The sequence below is a fragment of the Gymnoscopelus braueri genome (genome assembly GCF_963280865.1).
Source record: "Gymnoscopelus braueri genome assembly, chromosome: 17".
In the NCBI taxonomy this organism is placed as follows: domain Eukaryota; kingdom Metazoa; phylum Chordata; class Actinopteri; order Myctophiformes; family Myctophidae; genus Gymnoscopelus; species Gymnoscopelus braueri.
In genome coordinates this window covers 11,936,025-11,945,498 of record NC_137617.1, presented here as the reverse complement: position 1 = coordinate 11,945,498, position 9,474 = coordinate 11,936,025, and positions in this window count along the sequence as shown.

The window sequence follows — 9,474 nt, the reverse complement described above, 5'->3', positions numbered from 1 at the left end:
AGAGCCCCTCTACACCGCCACACTCTCCGCTAAGCGGGAGAGCTGTATTTGGAAAAGTGGCGGGCCGTCCAGTGAGGTCAGGGGTCAGAAAAGGTCCGTTTTCAGACAATAGTGTATACAAATTGGACACTGGACAGGAGACGGTGCTTGGCGCCGGAACTTCGGAGGTACGCACGCGTTCGGGGAGAGCCCCTCTACACCGCCACACTCTCCGCTAAGCGGGAGAGCTGTATTTGGAAAAGTGGCGGGCCGTCCAGTGAGGTCAGGGGTCAGAAAAGGTCCGTTTTCAGACAATAGTGTATACAAATTGGACACTGGACACTGGACAGGAGACGGTTCTTGGCGCCGGAACTTCGGAGGTACGCACGCGTTCGGGGAGAGCCCCTCTACCCCGCCACACTCTCCGCTAAGCGGGAGAGCTGTATTTGGAAAAGTGGCGGGCCGTCCAGTGAGGTCAGGGGTCAGAAAAGGTCCGTTTTCAGACAATAGTGTATACAAATTGGACACTGGACAGGAGACGGTGCTTGGCGCCGGAACTTCGGAGGTACGCACGCGTTCGGGGAGAGCCCCTCTACACCGCCACACTCTCCGCTAAGCGGGAGAGCTGTATTTGGAAAAGTGGCGGGCCGTCCAGTGAGGTCAGGGGTCAGAAAAGGTCCCTTTTCAGACAATAGTGTATACAAATTGGACACTGGACAGGAGACGGTGCTTGGCGCCGGAACTTCGGAGGTACGCACGCGTTCGGGGAGAGCCCCTCTACACCGCCACACTCTCCGCTAAGCGGGAGAGCTGTATTTGGAAAAGTGGCGGGCCGTCCAGTGAGGTCAGGGGTCAGAAAAGGTCCGTTTTCAGACAATAGTGTATACAAATTGGACACTGGACAGGAGACGGTGCTTGGCGCCGGAACTTCGGAGGTACGCACGCGTTCGGGGAGAGCCCCTCTACACCGCCACACTCTCCGCTAAGCGGGAGAGCTGTATTTGGAAAAGTGGCGGGCCGTCCAGTGAGGTCAGGGGTCAGAAAAGGTCCGTTTTCAGACAATAGTGTATACAAATTGGACACTGGACACTGGACAGGAGACGGTTCTTGGCGCCGGAACTTCGGAGGTACGCACGCGTTCGGGGAGAGCCCCTCTACACCGCCACACTCTCCGCTAAGCGGGAGAGCTGTATTTGGAAAAGTGGCGGGCCGTCCAGTGAGGTCAGGGGTCAGAAAAGGTCCGTTTTCAGACAATAGTATATACAAATTGGACACTGGACAGGAGACGGTGCTTGGCGCCGGAACTTCGGAGGTACGCACGCGTTCGGGGAGAGCCCCTCTACACCGCCACACTCTCCGCTAAGCGGGAGACCTGTATTTGGAAAAGTGGCGGGCCGTCCAGTGAGGTCAGGGGTCAGAAAAGGTCAGTTTTCAGACAATAGTGTATACAAATTGGACACTGGACAGGAGACGGTGCTTGGCGCCGGAACTTCGGAGGTACGCACGCGTTCGGGGAGAGCCCCTCTACACCGCCACACTCTCCGCTAAGCGGGAGAGCTGTATTTGGAAAAGTGGCGGGCCGTCCAGTGAGGTCAGGGGTCAGAAAAGGTCCGTTTTCAGACAATAGTGTATACAAATTGGACACTGGACAGGAGACGGTGCTTGGCGCCGGAACTTCGGAGGTACGCACGCGTTCGGGGAGAGCCCCTCTACACCGCCACACTCTCCGCTAAGCGGGAGAGCTGTATTTGGAAAAGTGGCGGGCCGTCCAGTGAGGTCAGGGGTCAGAAAAGGTCCGTTTTCAGACAATAGTGTATACAAATTGGACACTGGACACTAGACGGTGCTTGGCGCCGGAACTTCGGAGGTACGCACGCGTTCGGGGAGAGCCCCTCTACACTGCCACACTCTCCGCTAAGCGGGAGAGCTGTATTTGGAAAAGTGGCGGGCCGTCCAGTGAGGTCAGGGGTCAGAAAAGGTCCCTTTTCAGACAATAGTGTATACAAGTGGCCATACCCTAACCCAATAGTGTATACAAGTGGCCACACAACCCCACACCATAAAAGAATACAGACAGGCTTTGAAAGTTTAAAAAAAGACCTTTTAATTACTCTTTACTAATAAAACAGTGTACAAATTATCAAAAACAGAATATATATAAATACATTTTCCAATATTTGTTTTTAAACATTGCCAATTGTCTTAAGGTGGACTGAGAGGCTACTTTAGTAGTTTAGTAGTCACAGATTTGATCAATTTACTATATGTGTGTGTGTTAATAACAGCAAACATTATTCAAACACAATCATCATGCAAAACTGTAAAAATTTGGAAGTTCTAGGAAGTGCAAACCACACTCAAAAGTATAAAATGGTACTGCGTGCAACGTACCTAAGTGCAAAGATCACTCAAATGTATAATAAACGGGTACAACATGCAATGTACCAACGTGCAAACATCACTCAAATGTATAAAAAAGTATAACATGCAATATACTGAAGTGCAAACATCACTCAAAAGTGCAACACAGCAAACTTAAAGTGCAAACATTGTACACACACACACACACACACACAAATTGATCAATAGATAGATGTACGTATATAAAGCAGAACCAGCTCAGTCCAAACATTGCATAGTCCTGTGCTCTAATGTTTGTTTTTAGATGATCACAGTAAGCACAAAGACAAAAGAAAAAAAGAAGAAAACATTTGATTAAATCAAAACCTAAAGGAAAAAAAGGAAGACCAAAATGACGTTCCCTCCTGGTGTCTTGGGAACATGTCAGTTCTGGTCCCTCGCATCCTCCATTTGTGACGTTCTCCTACAACAGACACAACAGAGCCTTTTAGGTAGTTTGTCCAAGATACAGTAAATCACAGTACATGCTTTAACTTTGTACTCAGATAAATATCTTTTTGCCTGACAACTCATGCATAACACAATCTCGCTTTTCACGGTGGCTTTTGAAAGTGTTGAGGCTCACATCAAACAGAACAGCTTTGGAAAACAAACAAGTGAAAATACCACAGCTGCTGCCGTCAGTTTGTTCTATGAAATTGGGACAACTGTGATAACACTCATATCTAAATGTAATACCCATACCTCTACCATACAATGCAAAGTACTGTAATGCTAAGTACCTTTGCAGTGGAAAAAATGCCTTAACCAGGTCTTGCTCATGCACACGTAGTGAATCCATTATCACAACATCTAATACTATAACATCACCATTCACTGTCTTTTTGGTGAAATCTACCGCGATGGCTCCCCAATGGGACTTATTTGCGTTGACGGGCAATATCACCAACTCGTAGTTCCACCAATTGCGTGATGCTCGTGGTACATCTGGGAGGACACTGATGTCATCACACCAAAAACTCTGTAACTGTTGGCTTACAAAAGTGCTGGGACAAATAAATGCATTTTTTTTTCTTTCAACACTCGAAAGCAAGAGCTTATGGTACTCATCGATCATCTTATCACTCAGCCACTCGTTATTCTCCACAGCTGCCGTTGGAATGGATCTCCCTTTTCTAGCCCTTGTCTGCTTGTGTTGTTTGCATCTGTCTGTGCATTTATGTTTTTGTTCGACCTGCTGAAAGTTGATTAGTTTCACACTATTAGTTTTCTCGTATGACACGACAAAGCAACTAGCTGTGGTCAGTATTTTTAGCATCAGCTCAAAGGTATAGCCTGCTGTGTCATTGGATGCTTTTGTCATGATATGCCATTGCTGGTCTTTACACGTGTACAATGACACATATGGTGACTTGTCAAAAAATGCACAAATGCTGGACACAGCATAATCATTTTGGTGGTACAGACAGGAGAGAGTGAACGTTTTGGGAATTTCTGCACCAGATCTTAGCAGGAGAAGTAAAGTCTGTGGGCTGTGAATTACTTGATAGGTTGATAAGCTTAAGTCCTGCTTACATGTTTCACATTGGTCAAGTTGAGCAGAACATATTTTGGCAACTGTGTCCAAGATGCCTTTTTGTGACACTTCAAGTGGCTGCACTATGAGTTCTGATATGTTCTTTCTAGATGGTACGGCCTGGTCACCACATTGAGTACAAATATAGCGACCAAGACTTTTAAGGCAAAGCAGGTCATTTCCAAGGAAAGGAGCCCCAAGTGTGTCATTCACAAAGCTGTTTAATATGTGGTACACGTCTGTCATAGAAAATTGCCGAGACACTAATGACACCACCTGAGTGTTGGCAAGTTTCTCAAGCGCTCTTTTAAACAATGCTGGGGACTGCGCTGCTGCTGCTGCTGCTGCAAGCCGTGTGTGACATTTTTGGAAAGCAGATGTCTGTTTTAGAAATGTTAGTATTGGTAATGGTATGGCTTCACACATATTGTGATTTGGTCTTTCATTGCAAAAAAACACATCCACACCATGGCCAATATCTTCCAAATTGTCCTCTATTGTGATAACAGCATTAAGTGATGCATCATTACATTTCACATAGAAATAAATGTACCCATGTGGTTTTGCCAATTGCAATGCATTTGCTGGTTGAAGGATGTTTATATTTGTATCATCTGCTCTAATTACAACATTGTCATAAAGCAAATGTGCCCAGAAGTGTCCGGCTTTGGCCACTGAGCCTACATGACAAATGATTGAGCCCAACTTATACTTAATTTTACTGCTGTCACGAATGGGAATTTCGATTATATCAGATGGGACTACAGGCGTGTGGAGCACCGTCCCACCATTATCAACACGGGACACAGAAAGAGTAATGACATCAGGAGCATCAATCCAACATATTTGTCTCTTCATTTCTGAACCACATGCTGTACATCTCTGTTGACCTTCACCTTCCATGATTGTGTGTTCGAAAAGAGAATTGAGGGACTCACATTTCTGTGTCAGCGGTAATGCAAAAACAGTAGGCGCGCATGAAATGCTTTCAACTTTCGATGCACATTTTTTACAGATGTCTGTATGTTTTGCCATAGCAGTTGTTTGGACACTACAATCATGCAACCAGATTAATAATTTGTGTATCAAATCTAGTGGGTCATTGTGCATTGACAAGGACAACGCTGGGATGCTCTTGACTAATTCTTGAGTGACACCATGGATTGTTTTAGCATCAAATGTGTGCCCTGGATTTTGAAAAAACGCTTGGATGAGAGCTGCTAAATTCCCTGGCATTGATGACATCGCAACCATATAAGTAGGTGTCAACTGTTTCAATTTATCTTGTACTACTTGCAGATGCAGTATCGATTGTAGGGTTGCATTTAGCCAACAATTACTCTCATTATTTGCAAACCTGCATATACTATTGCATATTTCCTCATTTGTGCCTCTGTTTTGTGCCTTTGTTTTGTCTGGCACACTTGCTGAGCTGTCATTTTGTAAGAAAATCTTTGAATTTGCTTGTGGCTTATTTTGATAAGAGCGTCTCAGCTGTGGCGGCAGAGTTCTCTTTTTGTTCCACTCTTCTACAGGTGGTGGGTGTGGACGCTGTGATGCCTGTGATATCCTGTAGCCTACTTTGGCAATGAAATCTATGGCTGACTGCTTGTATAGTGAGCGTATGCGCTGTATACATTCGTCAATTCTGTGTTTCTCATTTCGTAAAAGCAACACTTTTGTGTTTTTGAACATGGCCTCACTAATAGCTGTGCTTTTCTTACCATGGTTTATTTGTGCAGCATAGGCTCCAGAGAATCGCTGCAAATCACCTGAGAGTAGATCTGACCATATTGGAATAGTTGGGAGGAAGTTTGAGAACAGTTTGTTTAAAATAGTTTCTCCATGGTATTGATTTTCACCTGTGTCATTGCTGGTTTTAATTGTATTATTGGCTGTAGCCCTTAGTTGTTCAAAATAGTCTTTGAAGGGAGATGTACCTTCACAAACATCAGCAGTCAAGTCAAATATATCATCAACCGCAGTGTCATATGAATTGTCTTGTCGATCATGCTCTTTATCAATAATTCCTGCAATTCCTGGCAGCTTCTGTGTTTCATCCTCAATGCGGCCAAGACTAGCTGCCACCTCGCTGGAGTTCCTTTTGCTACCAAGTACAATACAAGCAGCAGATACTATATTACCTGCTTGTTTCAGTGTTTTGGCATTAACTAAAGCGCTGAAGATGAACATAGCCAACTTAAACCTATAACAACATATAGAAACATATATATGTGCCCTAATTACTAATACCACATCACTAAGTAATGTTTTTCTTTATAATTTAACATTTTTACTTTGAAATGTAGTGACATTTAGTGAAAATGACCATTTCCATTTTAATGTGCTTAATTTTTTTACACACACACACACACACACGCACGCACGCACGCACGCACGCACGCACGCGCGCACACACACACACACACACACACACACACACACACACACACCCCCCAAATGGTTTTGGGCCCCCCAAAAAAAATTTTCGCCGCCGCGCTTCGCGCGGCGCCGAGGAAACCGCCCCCCCAGCATTTATTAATGCCCCCCCAGTTAATAATTTCTGTATCCGGCCCTGACACACACACACACACACACACACACACACACACACATATACATATACATATACATATACATATACATATACATATACGTATACGTATATATATATATATATACATATATATTATATTCAATGGTATTTGGGCTTTGTGCTCTAAAGAAATTGAGGGAACAAAAACACCATGCCATGAGAACACACACACACACACACACACACACACACACACACACACACACACACACACACACACACACACACACACACACACACACACACACACACACACACACAGTATTGTATTGTTAAATATGTTATAAACCCCCCACATGTTACACCTGTACAAGCTACTATTATTATTTATAGAAAGGGGATTGCCATCTTTGGCATTCCAATTTAAATCTGAAACCTGTTTACAGTCTAATCACAGTGGTTAAACATGGGTGTATGGAAAATGTGCTAAGTGCCCATTGAATGTGGATCAAAGGCCAATTTCAATAACGACCTGTTAGGGCGTATAGGCTAATTCTTATATTTACATCCATCAATGCAGTTGTGGAAAAAGTACTAAAATGTTTTACTTAAGTAAAAGTATCAATACTGCAATGTAGAAATACTCTGCAAAAGTAAAAGTCCTGAATTCTAAATGTAATTAAGTAAAAGTACTGGTATCAAAATGTAATTAAATATACAAATATTTGCTTGTAGATCGGCTATTTTCAAATTGCCAAAGTTTAAATAGGGCTGAAGTGGTCTTGTATAAATATAAAAATCTTTTGCTTGTAGATCGGCTATTTTCAAATTTCCAAAGTTTAAATAGGGCTGAAGTGGTCTTGTAATTATAATCAAAATATATACAAAGTAACACGTAACTAGTATAATATCTGCCTCTGAAATGTAGTGGAGTAGTACTTAGTTACTTTCCACCACTGTATACGTGTATTTTTCAAAATGCATAGTACAGTAATTGATTACATGTACTTAGTTACTTTCCACCACTGTATAAATGTCTTTTTCGAAATGCATGTATGTCTTTCATAAAACATTAAATGCGGTGCTCTTACTTTGAAGGCAACCGGAAACCTTATATTTGCTAGCTCAGAAACCGGATGTGTTATATTTGCTACCGGAACGGAGCTCGCTAACGGCTACTGAAAATAAACAACACACATTTTTACTTCCGGGTCATCGTGTTTCAAGCGTGCGCAGCAAAGGATCCAGGCACTGCTGCCTTTCGCCACCTGGTGGAGGAGGTGTGTAACTGTTACTGAATAAAGATAAGATAAGAATAGATAGATAGATAGGTGGCCACCATGTAAAATCTATAAATGCCAAAATCTCAGTTTCCAAGCCACTTAGAAGGTCAATCTTGGTGTCGTAAATTAATATACATTTTCTGGGACAAGGAATGCAATAAAACTATAGGGAATATCAATAAGTGACCAATTCTGCCAATATTAGATCATTTGGTTAATTCTGGCAAATGTGTACACAATTATGATTGCATCGGCTAGATTATGCACAACATATTGGTATGATTTTTATTACACGTTGACGTTGTGTGAATTGTGTGTAGTGTTTTTTTTTTACTAAATCAGCCCTGTTTTCAAAATTGTGCTTCAGCAACAGAAAAGAAAATGTAATAAAATAAACACTGTATCAGCTCAACATACTGATAACCAGATCAAGAACACAAAACTAAAAAGTGAAGTTGAGGTGAGAACCGTTAGAATGTGTTCCTTCTTCACGCATCACACAACGCATATGTCTTATTAATGTGTGAAAAACTTCATGCTGAACTGTATACTGTACTGACTATGAATGAACACAAACAACTGAATTGATAATGAAATCACATACAAAAAAAAATCACTTGAGGTTGAACATGACCCTGATTTACATACTGACTTTTTTTTTTACTGATTTCCAACATGTTTTATTGTTTTGATTACAGTAAATGTTTTTTTTTTTATTATTTGACAAAGTACAAGTGTACAATGTACAATGTATTTGTCAAATAATCTCTTCACACTGTCAGCGAAACAGCAGTCTACGCCTACGGTATGTGGATCAAACTGTCAATAATTTTCCATCGCTTTCACACAGACACAACAATGGCTGTTTTTGAATATCTGAATAATAAAATAGGGTTAAAGAGGTTAAATTGTTCTACATTTTTCTGGGGACCTCTGGAACCCCATCAAGTACCCCTGGGGGTACCCTGACCACACTTTGAGAACCAGTGAACTAGAGGATCTTATCAGCTGATTGAGACATTGTTTCTCCTGTACCGTTGCAGAAACCTCTTTTCTCCATATTTGAATTAATGTCTTATTTTTTTTGTAAATGAATGGCCGACTTTGTCATACTACAGTGTCACACAAAAGTAGCAAAAATAGCTTGTAGATCTGCTATTTTTGCTACTTTTGATCCTCAAAAGTAATAGTTTTGGACACATGATGTTTCCACTTCTACAACTTGCTGCCATCTTGTGGAAACTGAAGTGCAGTTACTCAAAATGTAATACAATATTCTCTTAAAGCATTCTTTCTTTCTTTCTTTCTTTCTTTCTGCACTTAGGAAGGCCATCAGTGGAGGGAAGAATGAAGCTTCACTATAACATGAGGTCTAGAATCTCTAGATGAGTCCCTGGTGTATTCTTACCAGACCTAAGACTATGCAGATGACATCAGCCTGCAATATGAGTGGAGACAGAGTGTGGAAAGATCTACAGTGAAGAGAAAGGTCACTGATGGGACTTATCCACTCTATGAATACAGTATATTTACAGCAGATCAACTTCTCTCAACTCCAGAAAAAAATATTGCAATTCCAAGATTTATTAATTCAAGCAATAAGCTAAATGCATTTATCACTGCAAACAATGTGCACATCAAGGACAAATACACCCAGACATTTGCATTGATTGTATTATTAATTGTATAGATGCCAATTAGATTAACAGCCGTTTACAGTTTAGTTGGCAGCGACGGTC